This window comes from Rhinolophus hipposideros (genome assembly GCF_964194185.1).
Source record: "Rhinolophus hipposideros genome assembly, chromosome: 8".
NCBI lineage: Eukaryota > Metazoa > Chordata > Mammalia > Chiroptera > Rhinolophidae > Rhinolophus > Rhinolophus hipposideros.
In genome coordinates this window covers 69,301,318-69,309,126 of record NC_138054.1, presented here as the reverse complement: position 1 = coordinate 69,309,126, position 7,809 = coordinate 69,301,318, and positions in this window count along the sequence as shown.

The window sequence follows — 7,809 nt, the reverse complement described above, 5'->3', positions numbered from 1 at the left end:
CTTTGTGGTTAACCTGACAGACTCGAGCTTCGTGGAGCCTGCTGTCCTGCAAATAGGCCAGGGCCTTGAGCTCCCGTGTTCAGTGGGCCCTCAGACTCCTGACTCGTGGCTTGGGGAGACAGTATTGGTTCCTTAGGGTACAGCCCTCCTGGTCCAGGGTGTGGGTTGGGCTCTCAGTAGCCTCCTTTCCGGGTTGTGCCAAGGGGAATGTGGGCAGCCTGCAGAGGTGGAGAGCATTTCTGTGAGGACGTCTGTGGTTCTGGCCTCTTGTACGACCCTAGTCTCCAAAGCAGCAGCTTCCTGGGCAACATGGAACCCTCCCCCCTCACCCCTGCCCCCAGTCTCCACAGCAGAGAACCAACGAACCTGGCCCAGTCTTGGTCCATTGCCACAACTGACCGAAGCAGGAGAGTGTCAAACCCTGGCTTTATTCTTGAATAAAACCTTTTTCTGGCTTGAGAACTGACTCCTGGCTACAGGGTGGAAAAGGCCCAGTAGGTGGAGCTGCCGCCCCTTCGCTGGGGTTGGTTTTCAGATGGTGCTGTCCACCCACTTACCACACTTGGCTTCTGTCTGAAGCACCCTGTATTCTGTGGGTGCTCAGTATGTGTTTGATTATTGGATTTAATGCTATGTGGCGAGCTCTCATTAGAAAAGATTTTCTCCCGCCTCTGCTCCTCCAGCGAGAGGTTAGTGTCTCCCCAAGACAAGGACCAGGCAGGAAAGGATTTGCCCATTTCTAGTGAGGACCATGGAGAAAACGTCTTGGAGGCCCAGGTTGTCCAAGACGGGTCAGGGTCTCCCCGGGTGCAGTGCTGAGTGTTTGTTTATAGCTGGCTGTGAGGCTGTGAGCAATTAGAGCTTCACGCCCTCTGGCAGGGAAGGCAGCCAGCAGACGCAGACTTGCTCTGCTTACCTGTGGAGGCCGGTGAGGCCAGGGCCTGTTGGGACTTGAGTGTGAGGCAAGTGGGTGTATGGTGCTGGCCTCCCTTCCTCCTAAGTTCTCCTAGCACGTCAGTTCACAGAGCCTGTGCCCAGGGTGTTGGGGAAGAGGGGGCCACAGCTTGGGTGGGAGTCCTGGCCCAAAGCCCCAGGTGAGTGGAGGAGTTGGGGGGGGGATCTGAATACCATCTTGGGGCTGAGCTGGCAAGTTTCTTGGGCTTGTGCAGCTGCCTCCTGGGGTCACAGAGTATGTTCGCTCTTGCCAGCCAGGTTATGGGGCCTCCCTGCTGGCAGGGCTCCCATCCAGCATCATGGGTCTGTCTCAGCAGAAAGTGCCAGGAAGGATCAGAGAGAAGCTATGAAACTCCAAGAGGCAGAGCTTCCTTTCCCAAGCCCACCACTTAGGAGTTAGGAGGCTCAGGAGGCTGCCCAGTTCATGCTTCTGCTTGTTCTTTCCTAAACTGCCCTGGTCAAAGGAACAAAATCTCTTCTGCTTCTTCACACTGTGTGAGCCCTTCCCCTGTTCCTTATTCCTGGATCCAGCATCATTACCTTTGGGAAGTGCTGTTGAATCTGTATCTCTCCTAACTGAAGATCCAGATTGTATCTAGTGCTCCCTGTCCTCTTACCTGCTTCACTGGATGACCCCTAGCAATGGCAATGGCTGAGTCTCCTCTCGTGGGAGGGGAGCCAGCTGCTCGGAACCGGAACCGGGGCAGTAGAGCAATCCTGAGACTCCTACTTAGGTGGGTGGTAGTTGCGGCTGGCCCAGAGCAGAGCAAGGACCTTGCTATTTCTAGGCAAGAGGTGTGTATCTGGGGACCTGCTGCTGTTTGGGGTGAAGAAGAGGGTGGGAAGGAAGAAGCCCTTTCCTCCTGTCGTCTGTCAACTGATGGCCATGCTCAGAAGTAAGTGTTAATGAAACTGTGGTGCCCCGGAGGCACTTGGGCAGCCCCCCTGCTCTGAATCAGCCTGACTCATTTACAGCTTTCTCCCAGTTACCCCAAAGGCTCCGAGGTGACAAATGGGGGGGGATGTTGGTTTCAGGTTTCATGTTTTCACATTACTGGGTGGAAAAAAAAAACACAAAAAATCCTTTCCAAACCAAAAAACCAGCTTCTACAGCAGAAACAACATGTCCTGAGAGCACTGAAAATTTCCCCGTCCTCTCTCCCCAGCTGCTCAGCAACAGAGACCTGTGCAGAAGGGGTTAAGAGGAGGAGGTTGGAACCAGGCTGAATAGCGAACTGGGGACAGCCCCTCTGGAGGTGGCAGCACTTGCCTTCCTGCTTAAAGGCAGAGGAGGACCTTTGTAGGGTGCTCTCACTGTGGTCTCCAGTGGCCAGCAGTGGCTGGCCAGGGGTCTGGGACAGTCAGCTTAGGATGGGTGGGGGCCAGGGAAGGAAGCCACCATCTTGCATCTAGCTAATTTGATCCCAGGAGGTTGGGGGCAAATGTCCCTCCCTCAGAGAGGGCTCTTTAGGTGGAGTGGTAGGTGGGAAGATGCGGGGTCCATCTGGCACACGGAGTGGGGGGTGCCATCCCTTCCTGTTACTGGCTGGTAGCATGATAACCCCCCTACCCCCCACAGGGGCAGATGGCCTCCATGGCAGGTGGAGACTAGGCCGCCAGTGGCTGGATGAGCTTTCTAGTTGCAGCCTGGCCTCTCTGGGCGATAAGAATCCAGAGGGGTAGTGACAGGTCCGTGTGCATGCGTGCCTGCGTGCGTGTGCGTGTGCGTGTAGGGAATGGGGGCCTGGCCTTGTTGGGCCATTCTGGGGGAGAAAGAAAGAAGGAACCCCAGATGGAGTCAGTGGATCTTGGGGGCACACCTAAGTTTTCCATGTAGGGGTGACAGGTGCTCAGGGCCCTAGCACTGCCCACCTGCCTGGGCCCCTGAAGCTGCCCCAGTTAGTTCTTGAGCGAAGCCGATAGTCCCCGGGGTGGGAGTCTCTGTGGCAGCAGGAGCCCGGTGAGCACGATGCAGACCTCCTGCCAGGTCCCCGGAGCTCAGGGCCTGGGCAGCAGCTCCTCCCGGAGGACGCTCCGTTTATTATGCGCTTGGGCTCCCTCACTGTGCAGGCAGGCAGCGGCCTTCATTAGCGGAGGAGCTGGGGTCTGTTTTGGCTGCCTCATCAGCATCAGTGAACTGCGTCCCTGCGAGATTTGATACAATTTAATTAACCTAATTAAAAGCTCTGATTGCAGAGATGATTGGGGTAGCGCCAGCAGCGACTGCATATTTATAATGAGCTGCAAGGTGTGGGACCGCAGCCAAACGCCACGCATCCTAATGAGCGGGAGCCGGGAGCCAGGAGCCAGGGAGCGGGAGAGGGAACGTTTATTTTTGGCAATAATGCCCAGTTCCTCCCTGCCAGAGAGTCAGACCCAGGGAGCAGAGACAGAGCTGCCCGTCTAGTTCTTCTGAGCAAGGTGGAAGCAGGAATGTGTGCGTGCTCCCCACGCATTCTTGTGCCTTTGGACATTCACATGAAGGCAGTGTCTGCGTTCTCTCCTGCAGAGTGGGGGCCGGGACCCCAGCAATGCACTTTTCCTGCCTCTCTCCATCTCTGGGAGTCAGAGGCTGCCTTGTGAACTATGAGCCCTGGTATGGGGAAAGAGCCCAGCAGAACCATCTTGATTTCAAGACTTCCGGATTTCTGGGCTGTTCTCAGATTTGCCAAGGAAGATCAGAGTATGACAGGATTCGGCTGAAAAGCTGGGTAAGGGTCAGAAAAAGGGTCTGGATTTCCAAAGGACTCTATGGAGTCTCCTGGGCCTGGAGCAGACAGAAGAAATGGGTGATGAACTTCCCACTCATCCTGGAGCCCCATCTCCTCCCTCTCTTCTGAGGACCCTGCTCAGTGAGGGCCACCTGCCTAGGACTCTCCTCTCCTCTCCCACTGCCTCTGTCTGGGGAGTCTTGGTTTGTCTGACTCAGCGTTTCCGCTGTAAATCACATCTAATAATAACGAGAGTGAGAGCTGTGGCAGAGATGCTGTGGGTGAATGGGGCACCGGTGAGAAGGGGCACACTGCTCAGGTGCAGAGGGGTGTCAGGTGGGGAGGGAGATCTGGGGTGGCAGGAATGAGGGCTGGGCTCTGGAAGCCACTGTCAGAGGCCTTGGGGGATGAAGGTGGGAGCAGTCCCCCTCCCTCACTGAATGGAGCTTGTGTAGGTCATGAGCTCAGCTGAGCTGGCCCAGCCCCCCCATGATCTGAGTGCTGCCAGGACAAGATGAGATTTGTCCCCAGCCCACCTTGCAGAGCTGCAGCTGTTTAGCTCCCTTATCAATCTTCTCCATGGGTTTAATCATCTCTCTGTCATCCTGCTGGGGCAGCCCTCCCCTTACTGGAGCCCCGGCTTTTCTCCAATCCTCCTCCCCCAGACGCAACCATCTTTCCCCACCTGACTTCCCTTGTAGGAGACAGAGGGCGGGTTAGGCTGACTTTGCCCCAAGTTTAGTCACAGTGGCGGGGGGTCGGGGGGGGTGGAGATCCCCCCTCTTTTTGCAAAGAGTAAATATCAATTAGGGATGGGTAGAGGTGGCACTGGCAGAGAATTTGCCCTAGATGAGTGCCCAAGATCTTTGACTCCACCCTAGGCTGGATAGGACAGGACCTAGTGGTTGGCGATGACAGCCTTCCTCCCAGATCCAGGAGGTTCTGGTGTAGGTGTGTTATCCATCCCTTCCTTCTTCTTCCCTTCTGCCAGCCCCTAGGGAACTGTGTCCACGCATGACCATCCAGCCAGCCAGCTCTGGTCGCCTTCCCTGGGTGGGTCCTGTGGGGCCAGGGGCCCGTGGGCAGGAAGCACAAGCCCACAGCTTTGCATGCATCTTGGGAAAGAAGATGCCCAGGAGTCAATGGAGCCTGTGTTGTGGTCCAGGCTGGGAGCCAAGGTGCAAGGGGTCTGGGACCCATCCCAGTGCTGACGTGCAAGCTGACCTGCAGGGCAACTCTTCGGCCCTCTCCTCTTTGCTCTCTTTCCCCTCCAGAGCCCTTGGGGAATGGGCAGGAGGGCGTGTGCCCCTCAGAGGGGACATGAGAAAGAGGGTCCTTCCTCCCTCTGCTCCCACCACAGGCCCTCTCAGTGCGGCGGAAAGCCACTCCTTCCCATTTCTCAGAGGCGATGGAAAGTCCCAAAGAGGTTTAGGATCCAGCTGAGCATCACCCAGTTTGTCTTCAAGGTGGGGCTGAAAGACCCCCTCAGAGGGTCCCCTTAGGAGAGACCACAGGTTCTGTAGGAACACCGACTAGCTTTGGGCTGGAGGGGGCTTGTTCCCTTCAGCATAAGGCTGGGCTCTGGAGGACAATGGCGTGTTGATGAAACTTTGGTCTTGGTCTCACATGACCCGATGGGGGTGGATGGACCACACGTGGCTGAGCTGCCTGGGCTGACCTTTGGTCGCTGGCTAGGGAAGAGAGGAAGCCATGAAGCTCTCCTGCCCACTCAGTGCCCTGGGCACCCTGCCACCCCCACCCCAGAAACTGCCCTCTGGGCACACACCCTCTGTCTTCACCTACCTTCTTTACTTCTTCTCTTCCCGTTCTCTTTGCTTTGCTGTGTGTGTGTGTGTGTGTGTGTGTATTGTGTGTGTATTTGTAAGCATGTATGTGTGAGTGTGAGAAAGGAGGCACCGAGAAGATGGACAATAAGAGAAGAAACTCCCTCTATGGGTTCTTTCCAGTCAAGGATGAACCTAGTTTCTCCCATCGGGGGGAGAACTTCAGGGTATGGCCAAAGTATATGTGCATTTGTGTCTGTGTGTGTTCATGGGTAGGAGTGGTCACATGTGCACATCCTTGTAGAGAGACATGTCTCCTACCCTGCCTTGTCCTATTGACCTATGCCCTCCTCTGGTGGGAAGGGGTCACTTCTATGGTCACATTTTCCAGCTTTGGCTGGAGACACCACCCCCTCTCTGGCACAGGGCCAGAGTGTCACTTTCAAAAGGAAAAAGGAAGACTTTTTTGGGGTTGTGCAATTATTGTAATCAATTGAATTAACTAAAAATTACTGTTCAGTGAGGAAGCAAGGCATGTGTGTGTGCACGCACACATGGTGGATGTTATACACAGACACAGGTACACAGAAGGCAAGTCAAGATACAGAGAGACAGGGAATATATTTATAGGCACACCTGTGATTTTTAAAGGGGGTTATTGGTTCTTCTTCCTCTTCCTCAACAAGATGGTAAGGTGATACAGCAAAGAGGGTTATTTCAAAAGAATCTTTCCCTAAAATTACCCAGGGGTTGAGGGTTAGGGCCTCTGAGATGGGGCAAGCTGATGCAAATAACTTCTTTTTTAAAGATTTTATTGGGGAAGGGGAACAGGACTTTATTGGGGAACAGTGTGTACTTCCAGGACTTTTTTCAAGTCAAGTTGTTGTCCTTTCAGTCTTAGTTGTGGAGGGCGCAGCTCAGCTCCTGGTCCAGTTGCCGTTGCTAGTTGCAGGGGTGCAGCCCACCATCCCTTGCAGGGGTTGAACCGGCAACCTTGTGGTTGAGAGGACGCGCTCCAACCACCTGAGCCATCTGGGAGCTCAGTGGCAGCTCAGCTCAAGGTGCCGTGTTCAATCATAGTTGCAGGGAGCGCTGCCCACCATCCCTTGCGGGACTCGAGGAATTGAACTGGCAATCTTGCGGTTGAGAGCCCACTGGCCCATGTGGGAATCAAACCGGCAGCCTTTGGAGTTAGGAGCATGGAACTCCAACTGCCTGAACCACCGGGCTGGCCCTGAAAATGACTTCTTGATACAGCAGTTTGAGAGGGAACTCATGGCCTGACTGTCACATAACATTTCAAACATTGTGTGAAGATTTTTAATGCATTCTCCTTTCACTCAGGCTAGGCCACACCCTCTTGGTGGCCCAAGCAGTATGTGGAGGGAAGTTACATTCCCAAACCTGGGATTAGATGGGGGTGTGGTGTCCAGATGCTGGCTTGGGGACCCCTGTGGGTGAGTAGGAGACAGCATGTGGGCCCTTAGACTTAGTCTTCAGGTGTCTCTCAAATTAACAGCTTTGGGGGGCCGGCCCAGTGGCTCAGGCGGTTAGAGCTCCATGCTCCTAACTCCGAAGGCTGCCAGTTCGATTCCCACATGGGCCAGTGGGCTCTCAACCACAAGGTTGCCAGTTCAATTCCTTGAGTCCCACAAGGGATGGTGGGCTCCGCCCCCTGCAACTAAGATTGAACACAGCACCTTGAGCTGGGCTGCCGCTGAGCAACCTGATGGCTCAGATGGAGCACATCCTCTCAACCACAAGGTTGCTGGTTTGACTCCCCCAAGGGATGGTGAGCTGTGCCCCCTCAAACTAGCAACGGCAACGGGATCTGGAGCTGAGCTGCGCCCTCCACAACTAAGACTGAAAGGACAACAACTTGACTTGGAAAAAAGTCCTAGAAGTACACACTGTTCCCCAGTAAAGTCCTGTTCTCCTTCCCCAATAAAATCTTAAAAAAAAAAAAAATTAACAGCTTTGAGTGGTTTGACCAAGAAGTATTTTTGGACAATTCCATCTCCTTCCCCTCCATCCCTCTCCTACCACCCTTCCCCACATGTAGTCCTATTAATCCCAATGGATACTGGGATTGAGAGTATAAGAATAGTCCTTAGCACTGAAGCAGAAAGGACAGCCTGGGGCTGGGATGGAGGCTGGGGCTGGGGGTATAGCTAGGATTGAAAGTTGCAGCTGAGTTGAGCATGGAATAAAGTGGGGCTTTTGGAGGTTGGGTTGGCAGGGCATGTCTCTCAGTCTTGACAGGATTCTGAGAAGCCTGTTTTTGGAGTCCAAAGCAGATGTTTTCCACGAATGAAGAGAATGTTTGGTGTGTGTTGTCCCCTGGAAGCAGCGGGACAGGT